General features: G+C 42.7%; 1 protein-coding gene across 9 annotated transcripts in view; it reads left to right on the top strand.

Moving 5' to 3' along the window:
* Positions 1–1036: 1036 nt before the first annotated feature.
* Positions 1037–19153, top strand: part of GRM3 (glutamate metabotropic receptor 3) — a 106095-nt gene continuing 87978 nt past the window's right edge. For 5 of the 9 annotated variants that reach the window (XM_049814091.1, XM_049814090.1, XM_049814089.1 and 2 more), the window contains exon 1: positions 1047–1122. The gene's annotated coding sequence lies outside the window, so the exon portion shown is untranslated. Of the gene's footprint in view, positions 1123–1375; positions 1423–1685; positions 1793–19153 lie in introns of those variants that run through there. The other 4 variants (XM_049814086.1, XM_049814093.1, XM_049814094.1 and 1 more) reach the window with 4 other exon arrangements.

Genomic DNA, 19153 nt, shown 5'->3' with positions numbered 1-19153 from the left:
GCAAATTTCTCAAGCCAGCTGGAAGAGCGAAGGCAGGAGGACGGCGACACAACCCCCTGAACCGCTCTCAGTCCCCCCCGCCCCCCCCCCCCCCCCTTTGCCCTCTCCGGGCTTTTCGAGGCTGCGACAAGTCGCAGCGCCAGGGCGCAGCAATCCTCGGAGGGACCCGCGTCCGTCCGTCCGTCCGTCCGTCCGTCCCCTCATCCCTCCCGCGGGCCCCCGTCCAATCAGGGCGCTGGGGGAGGGATGCTCGGGGCAGGGATGCGGGGTTGCCAGGCGACAGCAGCGTCCGTGTGTGTCCCCCCCCTTCGTGTCCTTTCCCCCCCCCCCCCCCCCCCCCCCGGGACCGGGCTGCGCTCCTGCCGGCGCAGTTAAGCAGCCGCGGGCATCTCCGCGCCGCGCAGCCCCCGCAGCGCTGGGGAGAGCGGTTCCCCTCCGTCCCCAAGCCCCTCTCCCGGCCGTGCCCAGAGCTAATAGGGGCAGCTTCAAAGTTAGAACTGGGAAGGGCGGTTAAAGGGATCCGTGGTAGGAATAAAATCTCAGCCCGTCACTCCGCGCAGCGCCGGCTGCGGAGCGATCGCCCGCCCCGAGAGCCGGCAGAGGCGGGCTGCGAATGCCAGCCGGCTCTCCCTCCTCGCCTTTGGGAGCCTAGGTCGCCTCCTAATTTAAAGCTTTGCACCAATCCCCTTTGGCCGGAAAGGAGAAGAAATCTAGAAAGATGCCAGGCTGCGAAAAGGGACCCCAATTCCCAGCGCCGGTCCCAGGCGCTGCCTGGTCGAGGCGAGCCAAAGTTGCTGGGAGGAACGGGGAGGGGATGCTCCAGAGGAGAGGGGAAGGGAAGGGGAGCATCGCTTGGTGATCCCAGCCTCTGCCTCCCCTTAGCCCCCTTCTACTCCTCCTCCCTCCCAGCCTTACCTCTGGCCGCTTAGGAGGCCTCGATGAGTTTCCAGCGGGATCCCATCCAAGGGGGGGGGGGAGAAAGCGTGACGGTTCCCAGAGGAGGCAGCTCACACAAGTTTTGGGGGGGCGGGGGGGTGAGATTCCCCGGTGGATGTTTAACGAGCACATCGGGATGCCCGGGAGCAGCTGGAGACCCTCGCCGGGACCTACCTCCATCGTACGGTAAGGAGCTGGGTACCAGCATCCCGCGTCCCGGTCCCTGCATCCCACATCCCGCTCCCTGCATCCTGCCCCTGGGATCCCTGCACCCCGGTCCTCGCATCTCCGCATCCCTCATCCCAGCCCTCCTCTCATCCCGGTCCTCGTATCCCAAACCCTGCAGCTTCCATCCCTGCATCCCGGGTCCCTGCAACCCGCACCCCCCCACTCCCACCCTGCCCTCCCGATGAGCCGCAGCCGCTGCCCGGGGAATTGCGGGTCCTGCAACCGCAGAAAAAGTTTGGAGCGGTGGTTTGCGAAGAGGTTTGCTGATGGGAGTCGGGGGCCAGGAGAAGCGGCGGGGGGGGGGGGGGGGGGGGGGGGGGGCAGGGGAGGGGGCAAGGGCTTTCACACCTGCAGAGGGCAGGTAGGGTGCAGGGGGATCCCCGGAGTCCGCAGCTGGGCAGGGGGTGGGCAGAAAGGGGCTGGTTCGCCCAGGGTAAAGCAGCTGTGTCCAGATGTTGCCCAGAGGTTCCTGCTCCCGCAGAGGCAGGCTTTGGGGGTGAAGGGAGGAGATCTTCAGCTTGCCGTCCTATACGCTTCCTTAAGCTGGGGTGGAAAGTGCCAAGCCAGCAGCTGGGAGAGCGGTGCTGGGTACCCAGCTCATCTCCCTGGATCTGCTGCTGGGAGAGAGGTGGGGAACCTTAAAGAAACTGGAAGTGCCTTGCTCCTCCTGAGGTATCTCCCCTGCAGGGACCTGGCTCACTCCAGGATCCTAAAATCGGAAGGCTTCAAAACGCAAGGAGAAATTAGCAGGGATGATAGAGCCAATGTAAACTCTCCCTCATATATTGCCTGTATATCTATCTGTCCATGTGAGTATGCATCCAGCTGTATAGGTGTATGTGTGTGCTTCTAGAGTCGTTTGTGCCTACGTATGTGCCTTGCCTATGTTCCTATGTCTCTGGGTGTGTATGTCTACGTATCTATGCTTGTGTTTGCTTGGATGCATATAGATGTATTTTATGTATAGATTCACAGGAATGTGGTTTTATTCCTAGACAGTGTTTATCTAACTCTGTGTAGACCTAGAGGTTTGTGGGTACATATCTTTCATCTGTGTGTGTGTGAGGCACACACATCTGCTGAGATACACATGTGGGTGTGAGAAAGTGTATCTCAATGCCAGTGTGTAGGTAGGATTTGGGGGGGTGTTGGATTTTGGGGGCTTTTCCCCCTCAGGTTATCGTAGTGTTTCCATGGATCATTTTATGCATACATCCCTGTATTTCAGCAATCTTGATAAAAAAACAAGAAATTCTTGAAAAACTAGGCATCTTACGGATACTGCATTGAACCGAACTAAGGATTTGCTGGTAGTTTGTGAGTTCTTTGGCTTTTTCTCGGTTTATGCCACCTGCGAAAGATGATTTTAGTTCATTTTTTAAAATAATTAAGTCAGCCTTAAAAAATCTCCACCAGAAGACTGTGAAAGAGAGCAGCCTGGGACACAGACTGATACCTATTTCAGCTTGCATAAGTGTATGTTTCACATTGATTAAATATGCATGAAAACAATTTGAAAAGCACACAACCCACCTGATCAACTACATATGTTAGGAAAATTACTTTTTTTGTTTTCTTCAAATACACCTAAATCATTATGACTTCTGCTGTTGTTTATGTTGATAAATGCAAGTATTACAAGAAAATGTAACTTCCCCAGTTATATTGGGGAAAATTGTACATTAAGCTACTTCTATTCGCTATTAGGGTAATAGAAAAATTGTACATTTGTAATGTTTACTCTTTGAGGGAAATCAGTAACAATGCATGCAAAACCTTCTTAAAAAAGATATTACTTGAAGAGCAATGCAAGCTAACTTGTCCTCCGCTAGAATATTTCATACTTTAATTTCTGTGGCTTTTTTGCTTGTTGCTCTTTTTGAAGAATGATGCCGTCCACTGCCACTCTCAATACATATAAAACATAAAACACACTTCAGAATGGAAAATCCACCAATTGCTTTACTGTTCTGTAACTTAAAAACAAGCAAAATGGAATTGGTATCAAGTACATGAAAACAAGACTTTCGTCCCAGAGCCAAGATGCTTTTCTAATCGCTGTTGATGTTTGTCTGGGTTACTTGTGCTGATGACCTACTTATAAGCTTCTACAAATAAAGTTTTTAGGCAAATGTTGACACCTTGTCTAGGAGTAAGATTCTAATTTTATCTTTGAAACAGTGAATCTAAAGCAAGATGCAGGAGTAAAGTATCTTTCTGGATTCACTTAATGGTTTTACACTTAATTAAATTGTGACAAAGCAAAGTACTAAATCAGGCTGGAAAGCCAAAAGAAAAGAAATACATTACAAATAGTGGCATCATTCAGTTCAGTGGTCTGTGTTACATAAGTGGAGCTGAATTTGGGAATGAAGAAAGTAGCATTTAAAGAAAGAGCTATTTGGACGTTTTGTGCAAACACAACTCTCCCATGGACGTGTCCTACAGAACGTAAATCATTCTGAAGCTCACAGAGTCCCATATAGAATACTATAAGACCTGAATGACCTGATTCTAGGGTCACTTATGCTGGGGTCAAATTGCAATTTTACTTTGAAACCTGGTGGGCTAAATTCTCTATCTGTCTACAAGAATTCAGTGGGATCTCATGAAGTGTGTACCCACCAAGAGTCTGGTTTAGCAATGTGATTTGAGCATCCACCCTAAAAGGTTTTACAGGGTGCGAGATCCTGTCTATGAGGCTGTTGAACTTAGCAACAGCATCCTGCAGAAGGGACTTCACTCTCTGTTCAGTTTTGGAAAGCTGTTTCCAAAGCCCTACAGAATATTTATCAGGATTTCTGCACCTTGTTTCTTCCAAATTGTTGTACTATAGTTATTGATCAGTTAGTATCAATTTTTCTGGCTGATAAAATGCTAGGAATACTATCACTCTCAGGATGCCACAGAACAACAGAGAGATGCTTGGCACACTTCAGGATCAGACAGCATTGCAGTTTGTGTGTGAATATGTATAACTACAGTAAGCTACATAAGCTCTTGTGAAGAAGATCATGTAATATTGACTGGCTTTTTTTCTGCTTGTTGACATAAAACTGACAGCTGTTTTAAAGCTTAATCAACAACTTAGTCCAGGTCAGAGTGTTAAAAAGAAGATTGTCTTCTTGCTCTCTACTAGTGTGGAGAATAAGGTTGTGCTTTAATCCCTGGGTGGGTTGTATTGGCAACTGAGGGGTATCCACAGCCAACGAGAAGGGGTGACCAGAAGGATGATGAGCCGCCCTGCCCCTGCACCCAGCACTGAATGTCCAGAGCACAGCTGTGGTGGGCCTCATCTCCAAAGGTGACAGGGAAGGAGCGTAGTCTCTGGCTGGTGTCATCTTCCTAAATCTCTGCCTATGACTGTTCCTGGCTATGAACTTAGTAAGGCCAACTTTCACCGTGATAATCTAGCCCTGAAGTCACAGAAAAATCTGGGACACATTTCAACTTCTGAAAATACAGATTGGCTTGAAAATCATGAGTTTGTTTTAGTAGTAGGAGTAAAATGACAAAAAAAAAAAAAGGAATTTCTCCTGGGCACAACGAAGTCTGGGAACAGCCTCAGTGCAATTGTCAGATATTTCCATTGAGACAAAAAGTGCATTGTCAGAGGTGTTTTAAGTATTACAGATTAGTGCAATCGGTTCTGTTTTCAGGTAAGCCCAGAATCTAGTGTGTGACCTAAATGAATTTGATGGCTTACCTATTGTCTTATGAGGGTTTTGGACATTATATTTCAGGGATGTTCTGTTTTTCAAAAATACTGCAAGGAATATACCGTCTTGTTTCTAGCTGTCTTTCCAAAGCAATGCAGCAAATTTTCATAGGGGGTAAATCACTATGAACCTATTAAAGTCAAAAAGAAGAGAATTTACTAGAGCTATAGCAAGTTACACAAAAAAAAGAAAAAGGCTGTAGAACTATATTGCTTTTATCTTATATTGGCCCTCTCAAATATAAAATGATGTAGTTGGAACTATTATCTTGCTATTGTTCATAGCTATGCTGAGATTATGGGAGCATTTGTGTACTTAGCAATTGTACTGATTATGTAGGAACATATGGGCTACTCATGTAAATCAATAGGTTGTCTCAAAAACCTAAGCAGCAGTGCAGAAGCTTTTCCAAATCTTCTAAGACCCAACTTAACCACATGCAAAGGCATAGTCTTAACCCCAGTTACTGAGACAGCCTTCCTTCAGAGAGCTTTAAACTCTGGCAAGTGGTTTGACCTTGATAGAACTGATGACCTTGACCTTGAAAGTCCCTTTCCCAGCACATCAAAAGAGATACAGGATGATGATCAAGTATATAAACTATATCAAATATGCCTCAAGCAAGGTGTATAGAGGGAATGAGTGATGAAATTTTCATGGATGAGACGGGAACTTGGAGCACACTTTTGGTGGATGCTGTGAGACCTTGAAATTCTCCACTAGAAGAGGGACTAGGGAAGAAAAAAAGTTGTGAAGACAAAAAAAGGGCATAATAGGCAAATTCAGGCATACTGACTAAGGAAGGGAACAGCATCAGAGATGTAGGAAAGGGTAAGATAGGAGAGAAAATGTCACAGAGCTGATTTTTCCCATGGTAATTTGAAGTAGCAAGAAAGATAAAGAAGCTAGGCAGAGAGGCAGAATGTAAGAGAATTTTAGAGTCCTTAGTGGCCAAGAAGTCTTACCAGGTATTAGCATACAGTGAGCACACACCAAAAAATTAAGCATATCCTTTAGCAAAAGAGGGAGGGAAAACTTGTAGTTATGCATGGTCTTTGGGTAAAATCTAGAGACAGTGCAGTAAAAACAAAGGAGGCAGAAGCAGATTGATGGGGTTTCTTAGGAAGTCAATGGAGAGATTGTCAGATTGCAGAGGAAAACCAAGCAAGGGCACACAAAATCTCAGCGGGTGACCACAAAACAAGAAAATTTATAGGTCAGAACTGTATTAGGAGAATTGGTGTGTTAAAAGGAAGGTATTTGTGGGAAGAAGGATGAATATTTTAGCTTAGAGTACCCTTTAAGGGACAAGGGACCTGAGAGGGGATGTGCTGAGAAGGGGAGGTAGAGTAGGCAGGTGAGAAGAAACAGGACTGCTCTTGAGAAAATGAGGGGTGCTTGAGGAGAGGACAAAGGGAAGAAAAAATAGGGAAGAAAAATGAAAGGTTTGGGACTGAGATGAAATCAGAGGAAAAGCACTGACAAAGGCTGGAAGCAAGGACTGCCAAAAAAAAAAAAAAAAAGGAAAGAAAGAGGAGCAGAGGGGATGGGTGGAATGGGGAACTCACCTCCCACTGGTACAGAGGAGGAGGCAGGGCCTGGGCTAGCCAGGAGGAAGGAGCTGAAGGGAACCAGAAAGCTGTGAAAAACTTTTGTCTAGAAGATGACATGCTGGTGGAAAACAAAGCAAAAAGAAAGTGTGCAGGATGTAGTGACTGAGTGTACCCTCAGCTGAGAAATATAGTAAGATTCATACATTAGCTTCCACACACATGGAAAGCTCCACTAACGAGTCCACACTCAAATAGGGGACAATTTTTGTGTTACCTAAATGCTGTATCTGGAGAGGTTACCATAACTGTATAACTGCATAACCTGGGGCTCTGAAAAGCCTCTCTGGTTCGTGGTAGCTGGTCCTCAAAAGCACATGTTGTTAGGGTGACAGATATTACCGTGCAGCCTGCGAAGGAGGATGCTGCAGGCAATTTACTGAGTCTGAGATTTGGCAGTATTGGGATTCTTCTCTGGAATTAGCCCTGTAAAGAAGCTGGCTGAGATAAGTGGCCAACAAGGGGCTGCCTGATTGTACGGTGCGACTCCGTAAACCTCTTCCAGCAAAACTAGCGTGTCAGATGCCAAATCGAGCACTCGGGGACTTTAGAGGTTTGCGACAGTCATTGAATACTATGTCGTCAAACCAACGACCATTAAAAACTATGAAGTATAGGATGGGACACCATTTGAAAGGGGTTTGAAAATTGTACAAAATATTTTTTTCATCCCCAAATTCCTAAAATTTATCCCTACATTTATTCCTAACATTTTCATCCCTAAAAATCCCCGAATATTGTTTCATCACTGGTGTGGCCTCCTGCTCCATGGACAGGTAACAGCAGGGCTGAGATGGCACAGGAGCTGTCAGGCAACCCCAGTCCTCTGCTATGGGAGTAAAGGGGTCCTAAGGGCCAGCCACACTCCTCCTCCCTGGTGAGGAATGGAGCCCTATAGAAAGCTAGTGTGTTCTCTGAAGGCTGCTAGACCATTCTTGACCTTGTTCACCTTGACTGTCTTATGTAGGGTGTGCATTGCAGTTCTTGTCCATTTTAATGTACAGCTCACAGCATCAGGATGGTTGTCTTTTTTATATAATGTAGCTGTGATTAAGGCCCCTTAGATCCCATACTGGGATCCAGCTTGTATGTGCCAGCCCTTCCTGATGGGAGGCTTGCAGCTGTGCTTGAGTGTGCATTTCTACATGGATGTTTTATAGGAGGTCTTTGGCTGAGCTGGTTTTTTTGATCTGGTACTTACTGCCTAGCAATTTCAGTATTGTTTTATAATTTTTATATATTTATATTGTTATTAATTTCATTCACAGTTCTTGCGTCATTAAGTGAAGAAATTATTAGGAAAGCATGAGAAGACATTGTTCTGCTAGTGTTTGAAAATATTACGTTACATTTGTGATACTTAGCAGAAATTGACTGCCCTGCTGTTAGAATCACATAGCCAGAGATCTGATAAAAATCAAGACGTAAATTTTGGGAATGTTTCCAGAACTCATAGAATGATTTATTTATTTCTTCCCTCACTTCTGTATATTTTTGTAAGAAGAGAAAACAGATAAACAGACAAAAAGACGGAAACAAAGAAAAAGATACGGTGCAGTAAGACATGGAGAGTTTTGTTCTGAGGTGTTAAAACAGTTTGTTTCCTTGGATCAGCTTACATGGATATGAAATGTCAAAAATTATCTTTATCTGCAAGAAAACTGAAAATTTGATATTTTATGAAAAAATATAACTGGTTTTGCCATGACGAGGGAGTTCTGAAAAAAAACTCATTCTAATTTTCAGTGAGATTATGCATTTATTTGAGTGTTGAGTGTCACCAGTTGAGAATATGGCCATAGATTTTTTAGCTTTTTATCATAGATTTTTAATGGCATTTTTACTAATATTCAGTCAGTCAGAAAGACATCTTCACTGTATGTCAACTGACACCTAATTTGGTTCCATTGCAAAAGGTTCCAGATGTTTCAGTATACAACAGATGAAAGATCTTGATTTTACCTTATAACAGATGTATTTTACCAGTATTTAACCCTGCCTTGTAAGAAGCAGGGGGGGGAAACCACCCACATGGGACATTAATGTAGTAATAATGGATTAAACTTTAGCAAAATTCTGTGCAAAGGATACCTTATGATGTTGGTCTGTACAGCACATTATTTGCCTAGACAGTAATAGGGGTCTGCTTTTCTTCATTATGAAATACTTGTCCACAACATGCTACCACAGAATGACATTTTAGCAGAAAATTTACAAAGTTTATAGGAATCTTCTTATCACTTTTTTCCAAACGTTATAAGAACACACTGAAGTACACTTGTCAAACCTCCCTTGCAACTGTTTTCAGTATATTCCGTTGGACTGTCTTAATAGTGTTTGCCCACTTTCTTCCTTGCAACCATCAGGGGTTTAGAAGAGCCCCAACAAAAACAGACAGCGCATTTTCTTAAAAAGGTGCAAGCCCATCCCACATGGGACTGATGCACTAGATTGAGTTACCAGGCCAGTCTTTGCTCTCAAAAGTTGAGAAAAGGGTAGCAATTGTCTGTGTGGGAATGGCAGATCAACACTGAAGTCTGCTTCAGCCAAATATTCTCAAACCATCCAGCACATGCTTCTTTATCTCACCATTTTTACAGGATACATTTACCTTGAAAAAGAGCATTTTCTTCATAACCGAGAAATAAGCTGTCTGCCTCAGGGTCTTGAAAGCAGAACAAAAACGACTGCTGTTCTAGCAAAAGCAACATGCAGTCCGTGCCCTTTTTAATCCATTCACTTGTCAATGTGGCTGTCAATAAGGATGTATTTACATATGGCTAATCCCACAGTCGATTCATTAAGATGATTTTATGAGTGAAAAGGGAAGATGACCTAATGGGGTAGCTCCAGGAATACAAATAAAGAGAGATAACTTTCAGAGAATAATAATTTTGCTTTCTAAAGTGGACTTTAAATGTCCAAGAAGAGAATAGCTCTGCTTAAAACAACCTTTTCTTCTTCACTCAGAAGTGATCTCCAATTAATTGTGCAGTTTAGCTGAACTTTGCTTTCCTTGGTATCCTAGGAGAAAAGCTCTGACAGACTGGGAATTTTAACTTGTTTGTAATGTAAACTCAGTATACTGGTGGTGCTTTTTAACACTCCAGAAACTGTTTGGGAGGAAAAAGAAATAAATAAAAAAGCTTTGATCCTCTAAGCAAACAAAGAGGAGAGAAGGAGGTTAAAAGAACCATCGCTTGTGAAAGGCAGAGAAAGAAAATGTGGGAAAGGTGTCTATTTTAACAGTTTCAGAGACCATTTGAAAGACTATTGGAAATATCAGGCACTTCAACAACATTAGAGTCCTCTGACGAATAGATAAAGATTGATTTCTTTTTATTGTTTCATCGACATTTTTGAGATTTCTAAGGACTATAAATTTCTCAATGATAGCAGTCGATCTTACCAAGATTTTTCCCAGAAGCAAATATCCAGGACAAAGCTTAGAGGTTAATGCTAATACCTCGAGTATCAGATAAACACATTCCTGGTGGCATTATTTAGTATGAAGAAAAGAAGAAGAACCTAGTCTGGAAGTAACGCCAGCTCCTGGGAGCTGGAAGATGACTTGAAGCCCAGGTTTCTTGGCCAAAGGGTGAAATGTAAATTGAAGCATCCAGTTGTAGCAGCAGGGATTGGTGTGACCCAGCAATGCTCTGTTGTCTGCTTATCTGTTGGAGATGTTCCCACTCACTAAAACGTCACTGATGTAGGAATTTTGGCCAGTAGGTAAGACGGTGGAGTCAAGTCTCCACATCCTCCTTTCAGTCAGCCTGTCTATTCCACATTCACCAGTTTTAAGGAAGGAAGTAGACAAATAGCTCCATTTAGACCTAGATACCTTAAATCAATGTCCAGGGAGCAGCTGCAGAGACTAATAGGGTTTCTTAGTCCCTGTGATTTCCTGGCGAGGGCACAAGGTCCCAATTAGAACTTATCCTGAAAGGGTGCAGTATCCATTAGGGTAGAAGTGGATAGAAAGAGGCCTTTTTTATGTAAGCTTCTTCATTTTCAAAGATTGTACACAACGTTCTATTTTCCTCAACGCAGCATTTATAGTTCCACGGATAATGACACCAGTAAGGACTTGATCTGATCCATCTCCCCCTTCAAAGATACCATAAACTATCTCTAAGTCTTTATTAACTAATATTTGTTGAATGATTCCCTTAAAATCTGCAACAACAGAGATTTCACACCCTCCTGCAACAGTACATGCCTGTGCTTCACTGTTCTTATGGACAGAAGGTCTCCAAAAGTTTAACTAAATCCCACTTTTTGCAACCAAGCCTATCAAGCTTGTCCTCACTGCTATGGAAATCAGAAGCAATTTAGTACTTTCCTTCCCATTCCAGCCTTTTATATAGCAAAAGAATTTGATTTTGGCTTTTTGACATTCATTTATGTAATGTTCCCCTCAGTCATCTCCTCCTGACTCAATGAAATAACTGCTCTTCTTTTAGGCACGTGCTTTTTTTTAGAATCTTGTTATTCTTGCTGTTTTCCTTTGGACCTTCTCCAGTCAGCCATTTGGACCCATACCCAAAAGACGAGGTACAGCTGACAAATGGCTTGACTTCACTTGACTTGAATACAACATTCCTCAAAGAAATCCTTTGTTCTATTTCTTTGTTCTATGCTCCAAGCCTCACTGCAGCCAGCATTTTGTCCAAAGAGCCCTCAGGAGCCTCACAGAATCATAGTGATGTCCTTGTCCTGTCACCTTCCACTTTGCTACATTTTTCCTTGACTGCTTCTCATCATTTCTAGTTAGCAAACACGTACAACTCCAACCAAAAAAATCGTCAGCCTTCACATCCACATTAACATTTCAGAAGAAAATTTCTTAGGCAGTTTGAACAACCTGTTGCTTTGTCTTTGCCAGAGGCATCTGTATGGGGGATGACTTCTGTTGGTTCAATCATTACTAAACAGAGGGATGCTTAACTGCTGCATTGTCTAGCATGTATCATGTTTAGCATGACACGTGTTTAGCATGTTTAATATGAAGCGACCATCATGATCTCTAACTTCAGCTAGCAGCCTGATTGTCCACAAGTCAAAGAAAAGCTCCCTGGGAGTGTTTATAGAAGAGAAGCCTCCAGACCAAGTCCAGCCATAAAATATACCAATGAATGTTGCAGAGCTGAGTGATGGATACAAATATGGGGTCAGTAGTTGGGTATTCCAGCTATAGGCCCATGAAAAGGCAGAAGCTGTTCATGCTTTCAGGATCATAACTGCAGAGCAATGTGTCAGAAAGTCTCAAATGAGAAGTTCGACTTTGCTGCTGGCAAACCTACACAGAGTTCATCTACATTAAGCCTGATGAATGTGGCATTAGGCAAGAATCCAGAACTTCATGCCCCCTAGGCACGCTTTGTGCCGCTCTTGTTTAATTTCTCTTCTTTTATTAAGACTCAAACTTTTCCCTGGCCATCCTAAAATGTATCCCAAACTGGCTAGGACACGGATAGTGTAAGAAGGGTCCTAATGGAGCTGCCACAGGTACTTGCCCCAAAGGCTCCTTCGAGAACCCTTTGCAGGCATTAGGTTCATGTGTATTATGAGAGTAGTAGTTCCTGCCAAAAAAAAAAAAAAAAGCCTCAGAAAGGAAGAAAAAAAATAAAAAGCAGTCACTAAAGTATCTGTAGCAATTCATGGAGCACCTTAACATTGCAACAAAAAAAAGTCCCCTCTGGCCTTCAAACTAATCAACATGTTGTTTTAATATATCTTAGTAAATTAAAACACATCCAGTCCAACTCATTAGTTCCTGACCATTAACTTCCAAGCCCTGAATTCCCACTGAACAGGTAAGCAGCTGCTGTGAAGATTTAACTGGCGTGACTCTACCAGAGTACGCCATTATACACGAGAGCAGTCCCTTTCCTCCACCCTCTGTCTAACTTGGTCACACTGGCACTGCTAAATAAACACTACTTGGATGTACTGAGTGAAGGAGAAGGTTGGTCTCCATGTGAGGGAGAACTTTTTTACGGTCTGGGATAGAAAGACACAGGGGGGCACATTCAGGCAACCAGTGGGATGAAGCTTGATGCTTTTTCCCTCCACTGGTAAAAGTGCATTCAGCGTTTAGCAATCCCGAGTACTCATCCGGTATGTTGTCTCTTGAACCTAGATCATGCTAAGTTAAGTACCTAAGATACACTGTCTGATCACGGTCAGCAGAGCCTAGCATTGCAATGCCACCTATTGGATGGTCAACAGTGTGTTCCCAAGGCCTTAAAAACCAGCTTCCATGTAAAGAGTTACCTATATGTAATCAACAGGAGTCATCTCCATCCTATTTTAGAGTGCTGCAGGGTTTTTTTGCAACACTTTTTTTAAAGCAGCAAGTAATAGGTGCTCTAGCATGTCCCATTTTTGTTCATTCCCATTTATAACATGGTTTCCATGCCAATGATTACAATGTAATTCTAATATAAGTAGTTTCAAAAACAAAAGCACATTTCGAATCATCCGTGTTTATCTTTAGAGAGTAAGAGCTGCAAAAATGAATGGATCGAGGGGGATTAAACACTAGGCTAATTGTTCATTAGGCAACACAAGACCGATTAAGTGTGCTAATCCATTCAACATTTTTTCTATTTGTTTCCATTATTATCCCTGCCAAAATTCTTTTGCATGTATTAATTCACCTATGTTTATTTATTAATAAAGGAATTCACTTGAAATGCAGGTCTTGAATACTATAGTCCTTTCTCAAGGAAAACTTCCATGGCAGCAGTAGCAGAAGGACTTCAAGATGTGACTGGAACTCTCTGTACTGCTCTTTTCCTAAAATAAAACTCAAACTCTTTCAATAAGATTAATGTGAATGCATTCTCCATCTGTATCAATTCTAGATACTCTCCATGTTTAAGATATTATTCTGTAAATTATGCATAGTTCTATGAATGGCCTATGAAAGTGGTCCTGATTGTACCTGACCCAAAAGAATTGTTCTAAAATTGATTGCTGATTGCTGACTGCTATTACGTATTAATTTTTACATCATTTTGATGTGCAGCTGACTACCTGTTTGCCAGATAAGTAGAAGACAGAGTTATTGATAGCTAACTTGACTATCATGTCTTCAAAGTTCTAGAAAGCAGTGTTTTTTTCAGATCAGCTACACTTTAATATTGTCAGATTCTGGCTCCCAAAGCAACCGTTGGAGGAAAGTAGACTCACCATAAAATTATTCACATAGTTATTACCACAAATATGGGAAGATGAGCAACAGGCAGGGTAGCAGTTCAACAGAAATGGATATAAGGCTATGGGAGGTCAGAAGCAGAGGATGACTCAACACTATGGTGTCATGTTGTTGTGAAAAGGGGAATTTCCTACTGGGATTAATAAATAGGAATACTGTCTGCAAGATATGGAATGTAAACATTACTCTCTACTCAACACTAGTAGGCACACATTTGCAGTATGGTGCCCAGTTTTGAGTATCATGTTTTAAGAAGAAATAGAAATCACTGAGACAAAGTCTAGAGAATATCAACAAGAATAATTAGAGGTGTGAGAAAATAGACTTATCAGAGGTAAGTAACAGGCTTAAATTGTCACACGGAAGACTAGGCCTCAGGAAAAGTTTTTAATGGTAAGGAGTGTGAAGCAACGAAAAAAACTGCTGGGAAGTCTAGGAAGTTCCTATCACCAAGGATGTTTAAAAACAAGCTAGCCGAGACACGAGTTAGGTAAGACACAAGTAAAGTCGATCCTGATTTGCGTAATAGCAATGGAGGATCAAGACCTTTCAGGGTCCCTTCCAACCCTCTCTTCTCTAAGTGACCTGAACATCATTCAGGGTTCCTACCCCAGGATCTTGCAACATAGCACTCTCTATTGCAAACATCTACCTCCCTAGGAGACGGTCTAGACATCTGCCAGCAAAGCAGAGCTCCCGCGGCTCCCTTTCTGAGGTGAAGCAGAAGCAGTAAGAGCAGAGAGCAATAAGTTTCTCTTGGGGAAGAGGGAAAATATGGACAAATTTCAGGAGCAAACAAGGTTGTCCTGCAAGAGAGAAGTAGCTCTGCCATGCAGAGGCAGGTCAGGTGTGTGTGCAGGGAGAGAACACAGGACAAGTTTCTGCTTAATTCACACACAGACTCGTTATGAGTGTCTATTCAGTTCCTGCTCTACTCTAGGAGCAGCAGCGTGCTGCGTCATCTTCAGACAGATAGCAAGGTAGTCTGCCATGTAAAGACCATCAGCAGTCCCGCCTCTTACTGTAGGGACTGTGCAGAAGTGATGTGTCTCCAAAAAACATTAAATGAACTCTAATACTAGGACAACAGAGAAAGAAGGAAGGAAGGCACAGCACGACTTGCACCATCAACTTTAAAGTCTGCTCTGCATGTTGATAGGCTTTGATACCCTCATGTGTAGGCAACCCACCATATAAGGTTATCAAGTAATGTATGTTTTTAGAATATTTGCATAAGAAAATGAATGCAGTAAATCTGTTGATGTCGTCAATGCAGAACTACTGTAACTCTAAAGCTTTCTGCACTGCAGTGATGATTATGAAACTAGTGTGTATCTTATGTTATTAACTCAAGGTGTCATCTTTAATAAATACTCATAAAACAGTTTGGCAAAAGCATAAACTGAAGAAACACGAGTAGGGAATTTGTGGTATGTTCCCTATCATAGACAAATTGTTAATACTGTTGCCCAGTAATTATTTAATCAAAAGTATACTTAAGGAAAACCTGAAATAACTGAGAGATTTCAGTTGTTAGAAATAAGGGCCCTATATTCATGTTAATTACTGAAGCAGGGTTAGAGTATATTTTAATAAAAGTGTGAAACAGTATTGAAATTCAAATGATTCCTTGGAGGTTTCATGGCTCATACAAAATGCAAAGAAATTCAGAAAGAAGATTTTTCCAAATTAATAACTCTTTCTTAAAGAGAGATAAAGAATTATATGTCATCTTCTAAAAGGACATTATGTTTTGTTGTGAGTTTGTGAAAAAAATGCATTATTCATATCATTGATAAAAAAGATATTTAGCCTAGATTACACTCTTTCCTTTCTACCCTGAAATTTTTCTTCCATTCAAAAACTACTATATCTTTCATCATTCAAGGCCCCTCTGCATTGACCCTGGAGAATACTGAAATATTCCTTTTATCCATCCTAAATCAGGTGAACAATAAAAAGGTATTGATTTGTCATACAGTATAAATAGTGCACGAATATATAAAAACTTAATTCAGGATTCACTGGGTCAAATCCTAGACTGATAAATTAGCAACAAAGTCAATGGAGCAGCCCCGTGTTACACCAACTGGCAATGCTGTTCAATTTGTCAGGTTGTACTGCACTTCAATCATTTAACAGCTTCAAGAGATCAATAAGATCTGCAGTTTCAGGTTTTCAAATGTCAGCCTGCTTGCTTCCCATATCCTTACTCAAGCAGTAGAGAGGACTTTGCAGCAAAATCCTTGCATTGCAATAAGGTCTTTCCTTCAGGCATGCTCACTAGCCTGGCTAACTGAGCCTGGATACTGCACGCTGACTCTGAGCTTGGCTGTCACCAGCGGGAAGCTGCTGAGGAGTTGATGGCATGAGAACATGAGTCATGAACACCTTATCCCAATCCCCCAACTAGTGTAAATCAGTGTAAGTGCAGTTACAGGCTCCGAGGACAGAGACGGCTTGGAAATAGGGGAAATAGGGGGGTTGTGCATCATAAATAAGGCCAGAAGAAACAATTCAGTCTATCTCCTGCCCCAAAGCAGAGTCAGGATTATTGTGTCACCTCTGAAAAAAGGTTACTATTTTCTCGAAAACTTCTGATGCTGGAGACTCCACAGCTTTGCCAGGTGGCGTGTTCCTGCAGCTCATTACCTTTATGATGAGAACATTTTGCCTAGTATCTAGCCTAAACTTTTATTTTTTGCAGTTTAAGTTCATTTCTGCTTTAGCTAATGACTACAGCCAAAGTTCTCCTTTCATCCCAATCAATTTCTCACCTCCTGAACTTAATACAGCTTTGCTTACAATCTGGTCTGGACATATCTGTGGTGAACCTGAGACTGCTGATGGGATCTGGAAAACTGCCAGTCTGTCTATGATTTCTCTAGTTTTCTGAAACTGGCCCACTTCTCAGTCTGAGACAGCTTCCAGTCTGGTGAACTGGTCGTCAAGCCATGAAACATTCATTGCCACTGGAAAGACTCAAAGTACTGCTTGTGGAACAACCAGAGTCCTAAGACTGAGGTTTTTTATTTTGTCACCTCTTACAGGGACATTTTGTTACAGTTTTTAGTAATAAGAAATAGGAACCAAGACATGTTTTAGGCTGTTTGTGCAAATAGTGTGGTGTGTTCCAAAGGAAAGCATTTCCTTCCGATTTTTGGCACAATCACGTCAGTGGGATAATGCTTCCTTTCTAAGTTGTAGCACCAGATAATCTTATGCTCCTCAGTGAGATGACAAACTTCAGCCCATGCATTAAGTGGGTTTTAAATAGCATTGAGTTCTTGTTGCATGATGGTTCCAACTAATGATTAACATGATTCATTGTTATCTCTTATGCTCATTAAAGTAAACATTTAGATTCTATCAGAGTAAAGGACTCAGTGTTTGGTGATGAAAATAATATTCATTTGAAAAGAAAACAGGTGTAAGTAAAAGAAAGAGCTATGGCTGATGAAAAGCGGTTGATGAAAAAGGTATTGAGAATGGCAGAAATGTCTGGGTTTCTCTGATTATGTTTTTCTATCAGTGAACTATTCTGCTATGATCAATAAAACCTCCCAGACTGATTCAGATTTAAGAGTCACTGTGCATCCTAAGTTATTTATGAAAAGAAAACGAATCAGTTCAAAACCTTTCCCAAGTAAACAGTTACTGGTAACACTTCATCCTCCTTGTTCATTGCTCTTCACTAGGGCTTGGTCTCCTCTAACAAAGCCACCTGGAGGCATCTGCCTTGGCTAAACCTTGGGCTGGTGGGTATTTCTTCACTGAGGAGGTTCACTACCGTATTTTCCTGGCCCGTGCTCAGCCTCCACTCGGTGCCAGGGCCACATTGCTTCCCTTCTGCTGAGAGAGAGGGAAAGACCTCTGCACTGCCTGGTGGCCGGAGACACGTGCAGGCTTTTCCATGCCTGTTGTCCTCATTGCTGACTGTCAGCCATGCTCCAGGGCCTGAAGCTCTTCCTCTGTCTGACCCTCCTATTTCACTGCAGGACCCAGGCACACAGCTTAACGACATCCTTCAGATGCTTCTAAGCCGCTTTCCTCCCTGAAATTTTCTAAGAACTTCCAGACTATGGACAGATCGTCTACCAAATTCCTTTCTGCCTCTTGTGTCAAGAGCTGGTCCTCTCTAGCTTCTAACACCCTGACTTTTTCAGAGTGACAGCAGAGAAGAATACCTGAAATTACGAAACAGGCTTATTTTCTCAGCACAGACACATTCCTCTGGAGTAGAACTACAATGCGCCGGAGGACCTTTGGGCCTGTAGAGAGTACAGTATGATCTGGATCTGTGCCTGGCACGTAGGCAGTTGTCTCCTCGCTCTTGCCCACAAGCCTCCCGCTGTCTGTAGCGCTGGGAACCTTGTGCCCTGAGCCCTTGGGGTCATGTGTGACTCCAGCCCAACCAAGTGTGTGGAGAGCAATTGTGAAGGCTCAGCTGATTGCACAACTATGCTAATTGTTTTGCCTTTAGGTCTGAACTTCATATCGTTTAGTCTCCCTGCGAACTCCTTGCAGTTAACCAAATAAATGCATTTCAACTCAGACGCTTCAGACTTACATCAGACCTACATCACATAAAAACTTTTCCAAGCAAGCGAGTAGTCCTTTCCGCTTCGAAACAAATTCATGTATTTATATTAAATCCTTCTGCTTGTGATTAATACCAACAGTGAAGGTGATATTTAATTTGCCTCATAGCCCTTGTAAAGACCAAACTGCTTTGACTCTCACTCAGATGTCTGGAAGAACAAGCAGTCTTCCTCCCCTGTCCTTTCTATGAGATAATCTCCCTTTCACCAGGTCAGAATGAGGCTGTGGGCTCTGTGAGGGGAAAAAAGGGGAGTATCTGTAGTGATCTGTTGCACTTTTCACCACTTCTGTGACTACCCAGGAGTTGGGACTTCCTTCAGTCCTTTCACTCCACAACCTTATTCCTTGTTCAAATCAAGGAAAAGAAGCATCTGAGGGTGGAATTTATCTCAGCAGACATAGCATGAAGACAGAGACAGCCACAGTGAGGAGGTTTACATCTTTGGAAAATATATTTGATGATAAAAAGAAGAATTACACTTCTAAGGAGTCATTCAACTGACCTGTTTCAGACATCTACAATAGAAAGAAAGGAATCATATCCAAAAAATGTTTTGTTTTTTATCTGTAAACTGACTATAAAGGGACCTTGGAATAACCAGATCAGATGCAGGAACATGTAATCTGGCTGTTTGGTTAAAAGCATCTCACCTAAATGTCTAGGATAGAACTCCAGCAGGCAAGGCTCAGTTTTATCTGTGTTTCTTGCATGATTGAAATTTTAGTCATAATATCAGTCAGAGCCTGCTCTGTGACTGACCTCGAACAAAGTGTTGTACCAGCAAGAGAGGAAAACCTGGTGCTGCTGGTTTTTCTCTGGTCTTTGCCAGGTT

This window comes from Accipiter gentilis, chromosome 11 (assembly GCF_929443795.1).
Source record: "Accipiter gentilis chromosome 11, bAccGen1.1, whole genome shotgun sequence".
Taxonomy (NCBI): Eukaryota; Metazoa; Chordata; class Aves; order Accipitriformes; family Accipitridae; genus Astur; species Astur gentilis.
This window is presented reverse-complemented; position numbering and strand designations above follow the sequence as displayed.